The sequence below is a fragment of the Mandrillus leucophaeus genome, unplaced genomic scaffold, assembly GCF_000951045.1.
Source record: "Mandrillus leucophaeus isolate KB7577 unplaced genomic scaffold, Mleu.le_1.0 Scaffold1232, whole genome shotgun sequence".
Lineage (NCBI taxonomy): Eukaryota > Metazoa > Chordata > Mammalia > Primates > Cercopithecidae > Mandrillus > Mandrillus leucophaeus.
The window spans coordinates 191,519-206,177 of record NW_012100677.1 but is presented as its reverse complement, the minus strand read 5'-3'; positions in this window follow the sequence as shown (position 1 = coordinate 206,177).

Here is a 14,659-nt window from a genome sequence, read left to right as displayed (position 1 = left end):
ATCTTTTTTGTGTAATGACTTCTTTTCCTCTGGGTAGATACCCAGTAGTGGGATTGCTGGATTAAATGGCAGTTCTACTTTTAGTTCTTTAAGGAATATCCAGAGTGTTTTCCATAGTGGTTGTGCTAGTTTACATCCCCACCAGCAGTGTAGAAGTGTTTCCTGTTCACTGCATCCACACCAACATCTATTTTTTAATTTTTTGATTATGGCCATTCATGCAGGAGTAAGGTGGTATCACATTGTAAGGTGATTTGCATTTTCCTGATCATTAGTGATGTTAAGCATTTTTCCATATGTTTGTTGTTTGTTGGCTGGTTGTATATCTTCTTTTGATAATTGTCTATTCATGTCCTTAGTCCACCTTTTAATGGGATTGTTTGTTTTTTTCTTGCTCACTTGTTTGCGTTTGTTGTAGATTCTGGATATTAGTCCTTTCTCAGACGTGTAGATTGTGAAGATTTTCTCCCACAGCATTGTCTGTTTACTGGGCTGACTGTTCCTTTTTGCCATGGAAAAGCTCTTTAATTAAGTCCCAGCTATTTAGCTTTGTTTTTATTGCATTTGCTTTTGGGTTCTTGGTCATGAAATCCTTGCCTAAGCCAATGTCTAGAAGGGTGTTTCCGATGTTATCTTTTAGAATTTTTATAGTTTCAAGTCTTAGATTTAAGTCCTTGATCCTTCTTGAGTTGATTTTTGTATAAGATGAGAGATGATTTTTTTTTGTATGAGAGATGAGGATTCAGTTTCATTCTCCTACATGTGGCTAGCCAATTATCCCAGCACCATTTGTTGAATAGGGTGTCCTTTCCCCACTTTATGTTTTTGTCTGCTTTGAAAAAGATCAGTTGCCTGTAAGTATTTGAGTTTATTTCTGGGTTCTCTATTCTGTTCCACTGGTCTATGTGCCTGTTTTATACCAGTACCATGCTGTTTTGGTGACTATGGCTTTATAGAATAATTTGAAATTATTCTAATGTATAACATGATGCCTCTAGATTTGTTCTTTTTGCTTAGTCTTGCTTTGGCTTGGTGGGCTCGTTTTTGGTTCCATATGAATTTTAGAATTGCTTTTTCTAGTTCTGTGAAAAATGATGGTGATATTTTGATGGGAATTGCATTGAATTTGTAGATTGCTTTTGGCAGTGTGGTCATTTTCACAATATTGATTCTACCCATCCATGAACATAGGATGTGTTCCCATTTGTTTGTGTCATCTATGATTTCTTTCAGCAATGTTTTGTAGTTTTCCTTGTAGAGGTCTTTCACCTTCTTGGTTAGGTATATTCCTAAATTTGCAGCTATTACGAAAGGGGTTGGGTTCTTGATTTGATTCTCAGCTTGGTCGCTGTTGGTATATAGAAGAGCTACTAATTTGTGTACATTGGTGTTGTATCCAGAAACTTTTAAGAAGTCTTTTATCAGTTCTAGGAGCTTTCTGAATGAGTCTTTAGGGTTTTCTAAATATACAGTCATATAATCAGTAAACAGTGACGGTTTGACTTCCTCTTTACCGATTTGGATGCCCTTTATTTCTTTCTTTTGTATGGTTGCTCTGGATAGGACTTCCAGTACTATGTTAAAGAGAAGTGGTGAGAGTGGGCATCCTTGTCTTGTTCCAGTTCTCACAGGGAATACTTTCAACTTTTCCCATTTCAGTATAATCTTGGCTGTGGATTTGTCATAGATGGCTTTTATTACAATGAGATATGTCCTTTGTATGTCGATTTTGCTCCAAGTTTTAATCATAAAGCAATGCTGGATTTTGTCAAATGCTTTTGCTGTGTCTATTAAGATGATCATGTGATTTTTGTTTTAAATTCTGTTTAGGTGGTGTATCACATTTATTGACTTGTGTATGTTAAACTATCCCTGCATCTCTGGTGTGAAAACCACTTGATCATGGTGGATTAACTTTTCAATATGTTGTTAGATTTGGTTAGCTAGTATTTTGTTTAGGATTTTTGCATCTATGTTCATTAGGGGTATTAGTCTGTAGTTTTCTGCTTTTGTTATGTACTTCTGTGGTTTTGGTATTTGGGTGATATTGGCTTCATAGAATGATTTAGGAAGGAGTCCCTCTTTCTCTGTCTTGTGGAATAGTGTCAATAGGATTGGTACCAATTCTTCCTTGAATTTCTGATAGAATTGAACTGTGAATCCGTCTGGTCCTGAACTTTTTTTTTTTAATTACCATTTCAATCTCTCTACTTGTTATTGGTCTGTTCAGGGTGTCTAGTTCTTCCTGATTTAAGCTAGGAGGGTTGTGTTTTTCCGGGAATTTATCCATCTCCACTAGGTTTTGTAGTTTCTGTGTATAAAGGTGTTCATAGTAGCCTTGAATGATCGTTTGTATTTCTGTGGTGTCAGTTGTAATATCTCTTGTTTTGTTTCTAGTTGAGTGTATTTGGATCTTCTCTCTTGTTTTCTTGTTTATTCTTGGTAATGGTCTATCAATTTTATTTATCTTTTCAAACAACCAGCTTTTTGTTTCATTTATCTTTTGTATATTTTTGTTTGTTTTAATTTTATTTAGTTCTGCTCTGATCTTGGTTATTTCTTTTCTTCTGCTGGGTTTGGGTTTGGTTTGTTCTCGTTTCTCTAGTTCCTTGAGGTATGATCTTTGTCTATTTGTGCTCTTTCAGACTTTTTGATATAGGTGTTTAGGGCTATGAACTTTCCTCTTAGCACTGCCTTTGCTGTATCCTAGAGGTTTTGATAGGATGTGTCACTATCGTCATTCAGTTCAAATAATTTTTAAATTTCCATCTTGATTTCATTGTTGACTCGATGATCATTCAGGAGCAGGTTATTTCATTTTCATGTATTTGCATGGTTTTGAATGTTCCTTTTGGAGTTGATATCCAGTTTTATTCCACTATGGTCTGAGAGATTGCTTGATGTAATTTCAAATTTTATAAATTTATTGAGGCTTGTTTTATAGCTTATCATATGGTCTATCTTGGAGAAAGTTCCATGCAATGATGAATATAATCTATATTCTGCAGTTGTTTAGTAGAATGTTCTGTAAATACCTGTTAAGTTCATTTGTTCCAGAAGTATAGTTTAAATTCTTTTTTTTTGGTTGACTTTCTGTCTTGATGACCTGTCTAGTGCTGTCAGTGGAGTATTGAAGTCCCCTACTGTTATTATATTGCTGTCTATCTCATTTCTTAGGTCTAGTACTAATTGTTTTATAAATTCAGGAGCTCCAATGTTAGGTGAATATATATTTAGGATTGTGATATTTTCCTGTTGGACAAGGCCTTTTGTCATTATGTAATGTCTCTCTTTGTCTTTTTCAACTTTTGCTCTAAAGTCTGTTTTGTTTGATATAAGAATTGCTCACTTGCTCGCTTTTGTTGTCCATTTGCATGGAATGTCTTTTTCCACCTCTTTACTTTCAGTTTATGTGAGTCCTTACATGGCAGCAGGCAGAGTCTGTTGAAGGCAGCAGGTTGTAGGTTGCTGAATTCTTATCCGTTTTGCAATTCTGTATTTTTTAAGTGAAGCCTTTAGGCCATTTACATGCAACATTAGTATTGAGATATGAGATAGTATTCCATTCATCATACTATTTGTTGCCTGTTTACTTTTTTATATTATATTTCTGTTTTATAAGTTCTGTGTGATTTATACTTTAAAGAGGTTCTGTTTTGATGTGTTTCCAGGATTTGTTTGAAGATTTAGAGCTCCTTTTAGCAGTTCTTGTAGTGCTGGCTTGGTAATGGTGAATTCTCTTATCATTTGTTTTTCTGAAAAAGACATGTCTTTCCTTCATTTATGAAGCTTAGTTTTTCTAGATACAAAATTCTTGGCTGTTAATTGTTTTGTTTAATGAGGCTGAAGATAGGGCTCCAATTTCCTCTAGCTTGTAGGGTTTCTGCTGAGAAACCTGCTGTTAATTTGATAGGTTTTTCTTTATAGGTTACTTGGTGCTTTTGCCTCACATCTCTTAAGATTCTTTCCTTTGCCTTAACTTTAGATAACCTGAATGACAATGTTCCTAGGTGATGATCTTTTTGTGATGAATTTCCCAGGTGTTCTTTGAGCTTCTTTTATTTGGATGTTTAGGATTCTAGCAAGGCTGGGGGAAGTTTTCCTCAATTATTCCCCCAAATATGTTTTCCAAACTTTTTCATTCTTTTCTTTCTCAGAAACACCAATTATTCTTAGGTTTGGTCATTTAACGTAATCCCAGACTTCTTGGAGGCTTTGTTCTGTTCATATTTTCTTATTCTTGTTTCTTTTTCTTTGTTGGATTGGGTTAATTCAAAAACCTTGCCTTTGAGCTCTGAAGTTCTTCCTTCTGCTTGTTCGATTTTATTGCTGAGACTTTCTAGAGCATTTCATATTTCTATAAGTGCATCAATTGTTGCCTGAAGTTTTGATTGTTTTTTATTTATGCTTTCTATTTCACTGAAGATTTCTCCCTTCATTTCTTGTATGATTTTTTTTTTTTTTATTTCCTTAAACTGGGCTTTACCTTTTTCTGGTACCTCCGTTATTAGCTTATTAACTGACCTTCTGAATTCTTATTCAGGTAAATCAGGGATTTCTTTTTGGTTTTGATCCATTGCTGGTGAGCTAGTATGATTTTTTGGGGTGTTAAAGAACCTTATTTGTCATATTATCAGAATCAAATTCTGGTTCCTTCTTATTTGGGTAGGCTGCGTCAGAGGGAAGGTCAAAGGTTTAAGGTTGTTGTTCAGATTCTTTTGTCCCACAGGGTATTCCCTTGATGTGGTATTCTCCCCATTTTTCTAGGGATGTGGCTTCCTGGGGGCTGAGCTGTAGTGATTGTTATTTCTCTCCTTGATCTAGGCATCCAGCCGGTCTACCAGGCTTTGGGCTGGTACTGGGGATTGTCTGCACAGAGTCCTGTGATGTGAAACATCTGTGGTTCTCTCAGCCGTGAATACCAGCATCTGCTCTGGTGGAGATGGCAGCAGGGTGAAATGGACTCTGTGGGGGTCCTTAGTTTTGGTTGTTTAATGTACTATTTCTGTGCTTGTTGGCCTCCTGTCAGGAGGCAGTGCTTTCAAAAGCGCATCAACTGTGGTAGTATGGGGAGGATTAGGCGGTGGGTGAGGCCTTATAACTCTTAAGGATATATGACCTTTGTCTTCAGCTACCAGGCTGTGTAGGAAAGAACCATCAGGTGGGAGCAGTGCTAACTGTGTCTGAGCTCAGACTGTCCTTGGGCAGGTCTTGCTGTGGCTGCTGTGGGGGATGGGAATGTGGTTCCCAGGTCTATGGAGTTACGTTCCTATGAAACTCTGAAGGCTGTTCTTACTCCCACAATGCCCCCTCCCACAACAGCACTGAATCTGTTTCCAGGTAGTGGGTGAGCATGGCGGAGAACTTGCCCTAGGCTACCAGCCTTCCAGCTGTGAAAGCAAGTAGGGCTTTCATGCGTCCCTGCCTGTGGAGCCTGCACACCGGATTCATGCCCTCCCCTTAATTCTGGCTGGGAGACTTCTCATTTAATAGGAATTGTTACAAAGTTCTGCTGCAGGTTGTTTTTTTTCCCTGTGACCTTTTCCCAGTACCTCTGGCAGCCCTCTCAAAGGACCTTTGTGAGGCAAGGCGGAAATGGCTTTTTTGGATACCCAGCGAGCTCACAGGGCTTTTCCTACTGTTTTCTCCACCCCTGTATTTCTCTCGGTTCTCTAAATTGACTCAGCTCCAGATAAGGTTAGAATCTTCTCTTTGATGTAGACCTTCAGGTTCCCCAGTCAGGGTGTGTGTTCAGGGGCAGATGATCCCCCTTTTCCACTTACACAGTTTGGGCACTCACAATATTTGGGATGTTTCCCAGGTCCTGCAGGAGCAATCCACTTCCTTCAGAGGGTTTGTGGGTTCTCTTGGCTTTCCTAATTTATTCCTGCAGTAGTTCTAGAGCAAAAGTTCGTGATGCAATATTTCACATGCTGCTCTGTCCATCCGAGTGGGAACTGCAATCTAGTCCTGCCTCCCGTCTGCCATGATTCTCTCCATACTGTTTTTCATGATGACCATATTAACTTACATTCCCACCAACAGTGTACACAAGGATTTCCTTTTCTTCACATTTTTGGTAACATTTGTTATCCTTTGTCTCTTTGCTCATAACCATTGTAACATAAAAATTGATTATTTCTATTTATTGATTGATATTGAATTATTTGAGTTGCTTATGTATTTTGTATATTAACCTCTTATATATAGTTTGTAAATGCTTGTATTCTATAGGTTGTCTCGTCACTCAGTTGACTTTTTTAATTTGATGCAATCCCATTTGTCTATTTTTTGCTTTTGTTGTCTGTGCTTTTGATACCATATACAAAAATTCATTGCATAGACTACAGTCAAGAAGCTTTCCCTCTGTGTTTTATTGTTTTACAGTTTCATGTTTTATGTTTAAGTCATTAATTCATTTTGAGTTGATTTTTGTATATGTATGGTACAAGGGATCCAATATCATCCTTTTGCATGTGGATAGACAATCTTTCCAATACTATTTATTGAAGAAACTGTTATTTTATTACGGTAGGTTCTTGACACCTTTGTTGAACATCAGTTGATAGTAAATATGTGGATTTATTTCTGGGATGTTTTCTGTGTCATTGGTCTGTATGTCTATTTTTATGCTAGTGCCATGTTACTTGATTACTACAGGTTTATCATATGTTTTGAGATCAGGTAGTGTAGTGCCTCCCCTTTGTTTTTTTGCTCAAGATTGCTTTGGCTATTTGATGTCTTATGTGGTTCCATAAGAATTTTAGGATTGCTTTTTCTATTCTTGTAAAAAATGTCATTGTAATTTTCATAGGGGTTGCTTTGAATTCATAGATTGCTTTGTGTAGTAGGGACATTTTGGCAATGTTAATTTTCCCAGTCTGTTGACATGAGATTTCTATTTATTTGTGTCTCCTTCGGTTTCACTTGTTCACTTTGTAGTTTTCAGTGTACAAATGTATTATTTACTTGGATACATTTATTTCTAAGTATTTTTGATGCTATTATAAATGGGATTGATTTGTTTTTTGTGTAATCATTTTCAGTGTATGAAGATACTACTGATTTTCGTATGTTGATTATTTATTTTAACATTTTACCTACTTTATTAGTTGTTCTAAGTTTTGGTGGAGTTTTTAGGGTTTTCTATGTAAAAGATCATATAATTTTACTTATATTCCATTTTGGATTCCTTTTATTTCTTTTTCTTGCCTAATTACTCTGGCTTATACTTTTAGTACTGTATTGAATACAAGTGATGAGAATGGGTATCCTTGTCTTGTTCCTGACCTTGGAGAAAAAGCTTTCAACTTTTCTCTGTTGAGTATGGTATTAGCTGTGGGCTTGCCATATATGGTCTTTAATATATTGAAGCTTATTTCTTCTATATTTAATTTTTGAGAGTTTTTAAAAATCATGAACAGATTTTTAATTTTGTCACGTTTTCTTTCTACATCCATTGAGATGATCATATATTTTTTTATCTTTTATTCTGTTAATGGGATATATCACATTTATTAATTTTCTTAAGTTGAATTCTTCTTGTATCCTAGTTATAAAGCCAACTTGTTAATAGTGTATGATACTTTTAATGTGTTGTTGAATCTGGTTTGTTAGTGTTTGGTTGAGGATTTTTGCATCATGTTCATCCTGGATATTGACCTATATTTTTATTTTCTTGTAATATCTTGCTTTGGCTCTGGTGTCAGGGTAATGATGATACAAAAATGAGTTTGGTAGTATTCTCTCCTGTACATTTTTGATAAAATAGGTTTGTAAAATGAGTTTGGAAGTGCTCTCCTCTGTGAAGTTTTTAGGAAGACTGAGAAGGATTGGCATTACTTCTTCAAATGTTTGGTAGGATTCACCAGTGAAGTAATCTGGTTCTCTACTTTTCTTTGATGGGAGACTTTTAAAAAACTACTGATTAAATCTACTTGTTATTGGTCTGTTCAGATTTTCTATTTTTTTCATAATTCAGTCTGTAAGTTGTCTTCAGTTATTAGGTAGGTTGTATATGTTTAGGGATTTACAGTTTCTCCTAGGTTATCCAATTAGTTGGCTCATAATTGTTCATAGTACTCTTTTATGATCCTTTGTATTTCTGTGGTGTCAGTGGTAATATATACTCTTTCATCTATATTTTTATTTATTTGAATCTTCTCTCTTTTGCCTTCTTAGTTAAGCTAAAAGTTTAATAATTTTTTTTCTAAAAAATTCAACACTTAATTTTGTCAATCTTTTCTATTTTTTTTGTATCACTGGTTTCTGCTCAGATCTTTATTATTGACTTTCTTCTACCAGCTTTGGGTTTTGTTTGTTCTTCTTTTTCTAGTCTCTTGAGGTGTAAAGTTAGGTTACTCATTCAAGATCTTTTTTATTCTTACTACAGATATTTATTGGTCTGCACTGTCCTAGAACCGCTTTTGTTTCATCTCAGGTTTTGGTATATTTTGTTGACATTTTAATTTTTTTCAAGATAATTTTTAATTTCCCTTTTAATTTCTTTTTTGACCCATTGATTTTTCAGAAGCATGTAGCTGATTTTTTCCATATTTGTGAATCTTTCAACTTTTTTCCTGTTTGATTCCTAGTTTTATACCAGTTGTGGTATATAGTTGTGGTTGTAAAAGACACCTGATATGACTTCAGTTTTCTTAAGTTTATCAAGATTTTTTTTGCAACCTCACATATGACTACTTATAGAGAATGTTCCATGTGTGCTTTGGTAGAATTTATATTCTGCTGCTGTTGGGTAAAATGTTTGAATATGTTTCTTAGGTCCATTTTATCTAAAGTTTTATCTTTTATTGATTTTCTGTCTGGATATCCTGTTTTTAACACTGCTGCATTTAAGTCTCTTACTATTACTGTGTTGCTGTTGATTTCTCCTTTCAGTTCTGTTTGTATTTGCTTTCTATATTTGATAGTTCTGATATGTGCACATTACTATCTACTTATAGTGATTTTATCCTTTTATAGTTGCAGGTGTTTCTTTGTCCCTTTCTTTTTCATGCCTTCATTTTCAGTCCACGTGTGTGCTTAAAGCTAAAATAAAATAAGTCTCTTGTAGACAACATATACTTGGGTCTTGTTTTATTATGTATTCAGCCATTGTATGTGTTTTGACTGGGGAGTTTATGTTAAAGTAATTGTTAACAGAGATGGACTATTGCTATTTGTTAATTGTGTCCTGTCTGATTGTGTTTCGTTTTTCCTCACTTGCTGTCTCCCTTTGTGTTTTTTGCTGATGTTCTTATAATGTTTTTTACTCCTTTCTCTTTTTCTTTTATATGTCTTTTGTATGTATTTGTGGTGGTCATTAGGCTTCTATAATATATTCTATAGTTACAATAGTTTATTTTTAGCTGATAACAACTTAACTTTAGCTGCATACAAAAACTGCACTTTTATTTCCCCCCTCACACTTTATGTTGTTGTCATAATTTGCATCTTTTTTATTGTGAATCCATTAACAAGTTTTTGTATTTATAATTCTTAATATTTTTGTTTTTAAAATTTTACACTGAAATGACAAGTTATTTATACTCTATAATTACAGTATTACAGTATTCTAATTTATCTATATATTATACTTCATAGTGAGTTTTTTACTTTCGTATGTTTTTGTGTTGCTGTTTAGCACCTTTTCATTCTTTTGTTGAATTCCCTTAGCATTTTTTGTAAGACAGGAATAATGGTAACATATTTTCTCAGCTTTTGTTTGTCTGGGAAACTCTATCTCTTCATTTTTGAAGGACAGTTATGCTGGTAATAGTATTCTTGGTTGACAGTGTTTTTTTTTTATTACTTTGAATTATATGCCCTCTCCCTCTGACGTGCAATATTTCTCCTGGGAAATTGTTGATAGCCTTGGGAACTCACTTGTGCTTTACTATTTGTTTTTATCTTGCTGCTTTCAAATTTCTCTGTGTCTTTAAATTTTGAAAATTTGATTGCTATTTATCTCAGTGTAGAATTCCTGGGATTCATCCTATTTGGGATCTTTTGGGCTTCATAAATCTGGATGTCCATTTCCTTCAGAAGATTTGGGAAGTATTTGAACTCTATTCTTCCTTTAAATATGCTTTCTGACGTTTTTGGTCTCTCTTCTTCTTTGGCATTCCCATAACGTGCATACAGGTTTTCCCAACTGTGTTTCATAAGGTTTGTAGACTTTCTTCACTCTTTTTAAACTTTTTCTATTTTCTGCTCTGATTGAATAATTTTAGTTTTTGCGTTTGCTGATTCTTTAGTGTGCTTCATCAAGACGACTTTAGAAACTCTCTAGGGAATTTTTCAGTTTGGTTTGATAATGGTATTTTGATCCAAATACTGTTTTTTTCATCAATGTTTCTGTCTAGGAGGGTTTGTGGGGAGGAAAGTGAGTTGGTATTTTTTATTTTTCCATTTTGCTGATGTCATTCTTTCTTATTTTTGAGTTTCAAGGGGTCGTTATATATTCTTGATATGTCTTTTATCAGATATGTGATTTACAAACACTTTTTATCCAGTTAGTGTCTTGAATTACCATTCTCTTGTCTTTCAAAGAGTAGATGTTCCTAATTTTGATTAAGTCCAGTTTGTCAATTTCTTTTATTGATCTTACTTTTGGTAATGTGTGCAAGGAAAACTTGCCTGTCTGAAAGTTATAAAGATTTTTATTATGTTTTTCTTCTAGAAATTTTGTAGTTTTGATATTAATTTAAGGCCAATGATTCATTTTCAATAACATTTTTATATGGTGCAACATAGGGATTGAAGCTTTTTTTTCTTTTTGCATGTGAATATCCAGTTGTTCTCAATCTAATTTTTTAAATGATTATTACATTTTCTTGACTAAATTGCCTTTGCATCATTGCTGAAAAGCAACTGACCATGTATGTTTAGTTTTATTTCTAAACTCCCTATTTTGTTCCATTGACATATTTTCCTATCTTGTTGCCAGTACTGGTTCAATATCCCTTATTTGAAATGTGTGGGAAAAGAAGTGTTTTCGATTTTGAATTTTTTTTTTTATTTTGGAATATTTGCATTATAGTTACCAGTTGATCATTATTAATCTGCCAAACCAAAGTCTGAAATGCTCCTCTAAACTTTTTTCTTCAGTTTCATGTCAGTGTTCAAAACATTTTGGGTTATGCAGCGTTTGGATTTTGGATTTTTGGATTAGGGATACACAACCTGTGCCACATTGCCTTAATTACTGTGAATTCATAATATATCTGCAAGTTAGGTAGCATTAGTCTTCCAAATTTGTCCTTATTTGTCAAAGTTGTTTTTGGCTCTTCTAGGTCCTCACTACTTTCATATAAATTTTAGAGTCAGCTTGTGAATTTCTAAAATGATGCTCACTGGAATTTTAATTTTAATTTTATTAAATCTATAGGTCTATTTTTGGAAAATTGCCATCTGATACTGTTTAGCCCTGTTTCCTCACCCAAATCTCATTTCAAATTGCATTCCCCATGTGTTGATGGAAGGACCTGATGAGAGGTGATTGGATTATGGAGGCAAATTTCCCACTTGCTGTTCTCATGATAGTAAGTTCTCATGAGATGTGGTTGTTTGATAAGTGTCTGGCACTTCCCCCTTCTTGCTCTCTCTCTTCTGCCACCATGTAAGACGTGCCTTGTTTCCCCTTCACTTTCCATCATCATTGTAAGTTTCCTGAGGTCTCCCCAGCCATTCAGAACTGTGAGTCAATTAAACCTTCTTTGTTTATATATTACCCAGTCTCAGGTAGTATCTTTATAGCAGTGTAAAAATGGACTAATGCAACTATCTTAACAATATTCTTTCAACCCATGAATATAGTATATCTTAATTTATTTAAGTCTTTATTTTTTTCTCAGTAATATGTTATAGTTTATAATATAGAGATAGTATAATCTTTGCTCAAATTTATTTTTAAGGATTTTATATTTATACACTATTGTGAGTAGTACTTTAATATTTCAGTTTATGATTGTTCATCGTTGATAAGTAGAAATAAACTTGATTTTTGTTCATTGGCATTGTATCCTGCGATCTTGTTATACTCATTAATTATTTCTAGTGGTACTTTTATATTGTCTATTCTATAGGATTTTTCTACATAGGCAATCATGTCATCTGTGAATAAAGACGGTTTTAAGTTCTGTTTTCGAATCAGGATGTTTTTAAATTTTTTCTTGTCTCATTTACCTGGCTCAGATTTCAAATACAATGTTGAATAGAAGTGGTTGGTGTAGATATCCTTGATTTGCTCCTGATCTTTGTGGAAAAACATTGAGTCTTTTACCATTAAGTATGATATTACTGTATTTTTTTTGTTCATTTTTCTTATCAGGCTGAGGCCTCCATTCCTATTTTGCTGAGAATTTTATTGAGTGGATATTTGACTTCATCATATGCTTTTAATGGATATATTGAGATTGTTACATGTTTTTGGCATGTTAATTTGATGATTGGTTGATTTTTGAATGTTAAATCAACCTTGTGTTCTTCGTGTAAGTCCCAGTTAATTATGATACATCATGTGTTTTTTTGTATGGTTGGATTTGATTTGTAAAAAGTTTGTTTAGAATTTTTGCATATATGTTCATGAATATATTGGTCTGTAGTTTTATTTTCTTTTAATGTCTTCATTTAGTTTTTGTTCCAGAATAATCCTGGCATTCTTTTCAAGTTTCTGAAAGAGTTTGTGTAGAGTTGGATTTATTTTATCCTTGTGTCTGGTAGAATTCAACAGCTAAAAGGGAATGGAATTTTCTATATGGGTAGGTTTTTATCTTCAAGTTCAATTTCTTTATTTTATATGAAGCTTTTCACGTTATTTAATTTTTCTGTCATGAGCCTTAGTAATTTGTGTCTCTCAAGGAATTTATCAATTTTACCCAATTTGTCAAATTTGTTGGCATAAAGTTGTTCCTAATGTTTCCTTATTAACCTTTAATATCTGTAGAGTCTATAGTGATTTCAGTATCTCATTCTCAAAAATGGTTAATTTCTGTTTTTTCCCTTTTTCATTATTGATCACCATGTGAAGTGTATCAATTTTATTGGCTTTCTCAAAGAACTAGTATTCTTTATTATTTCACTTTATTCTCTTTGTTTATTAACTATAACTTTTCGTTATGCTATTTTAGTGATGATTTCTTAAAAAAATACATCTGTAACTTATCACAGTCTATCTTCAAATTATGTGATGCCACTTCATGTATAGCATATGGGACTGAGAGTGTTATTCAATTTTTATCCTTCTGACCTTTGTGCTATTGTTATGAAACATTTTGCTTTTATATGTTTTATAGACTACACAATACATTGTTATTATTTTAAAATAAATTTAGATAATATAAAAAGTATTTATTTATGTAGTTACATTTTCTGCCTCTTTTAATTCCTTTATATAGACCCCAATTTCCATCTGGAATCTTTTTTTTCTGCTTGAAACTTTCTCATTTATTTGTAATGAAGGACTGCTGGTGATCAATTCTGTTAGCTTGTGTATATCAGAGAAAGTCTTCATTTCATCTTAATTTTGTTTTTAAACAGTTTATTGAAATGTACTTTAAATTCCATAAAATTTACTTATTTACTTCAGTTTTTGGCACATATTTTTACTGGGTAAATAATTCTAGTTTTTATTTTTTTTCTTTCACTACTTTAAAAATGTTGTTCCACTTTGTTCTAGATTGTTTCTGACAAGAAATAAGCTATTCTTATATTTGTTTTTCTGTGAATAATGTGTCCTTTTTGGGGCTGCTTTAGAATTTTCTTTTTTTTTCAATTTCAGCTTTTATTATATATTCTTGGCGTACATGTGTAGGTTTGTTACAAAGGTATATTGTGTGATGCTGAGGTTTGGAGTACAATTGAACCTGTCACCCAGGAAATGAGCCTATTACCCAGTAGGTAGTTTTTCAATCTTTGCCCCCCCTCCGCTTCTTGTATTCCCCAGTGTCTGTCGTTCCTATCTTTATGTCCATGTGTACCCAATGCATAGCTGCCACTTATAAGTGGGGATATTTATAATTTGCTCAGGATAATTGTTGCCAGCTGCATCCATGTTGCTGCAAAGGATATGATTTCATTCTTTTTTATGGCTGTCTAGCATTTTATGCCATATATGTACCATATTTTCTTTTTCTTATCCATAATTGATGGTCAGCTGGGTTGATTCCATGGCTTTGTTATTGTGAATGAACATACAGGTGCCGGTGTCTTTTTGGTAGAATGATTTATTTTTCTTTGAGGATATACCTAGTAATGGAATACTCGGTCAAATGGTGGGTCAACTGTTGGTTCTTTGAGAAAGAATTTTCTTTTTATCACTGGTTTTAAGCAACTTGATTATATGTGCCTTACTGTAATTCTATTCCGATTTCTTGAGCTTATAATTTGTTGATTTTCTTGGATATACGGGTTTATAGTTTTCATCAAATATGCTAAATTTTGACCATTATTTCCTCACGTAATTTTTCTCTATTCTCCCTCTTCCAATCTTTTCTTTCTGTAAAGTACTTCAGGCCAGGCGCAGTGGCTCACGCCTGTAATCCCAGCACTTTGGGAGGCTGAGGTGGGCGGATCACGAGGTCAAGAGATGGAGACCATCCTGGTCAACATGGGGAAACCTGCCTCTACTAAAAATACAAAAATTAGCTGGGCGCAGTGG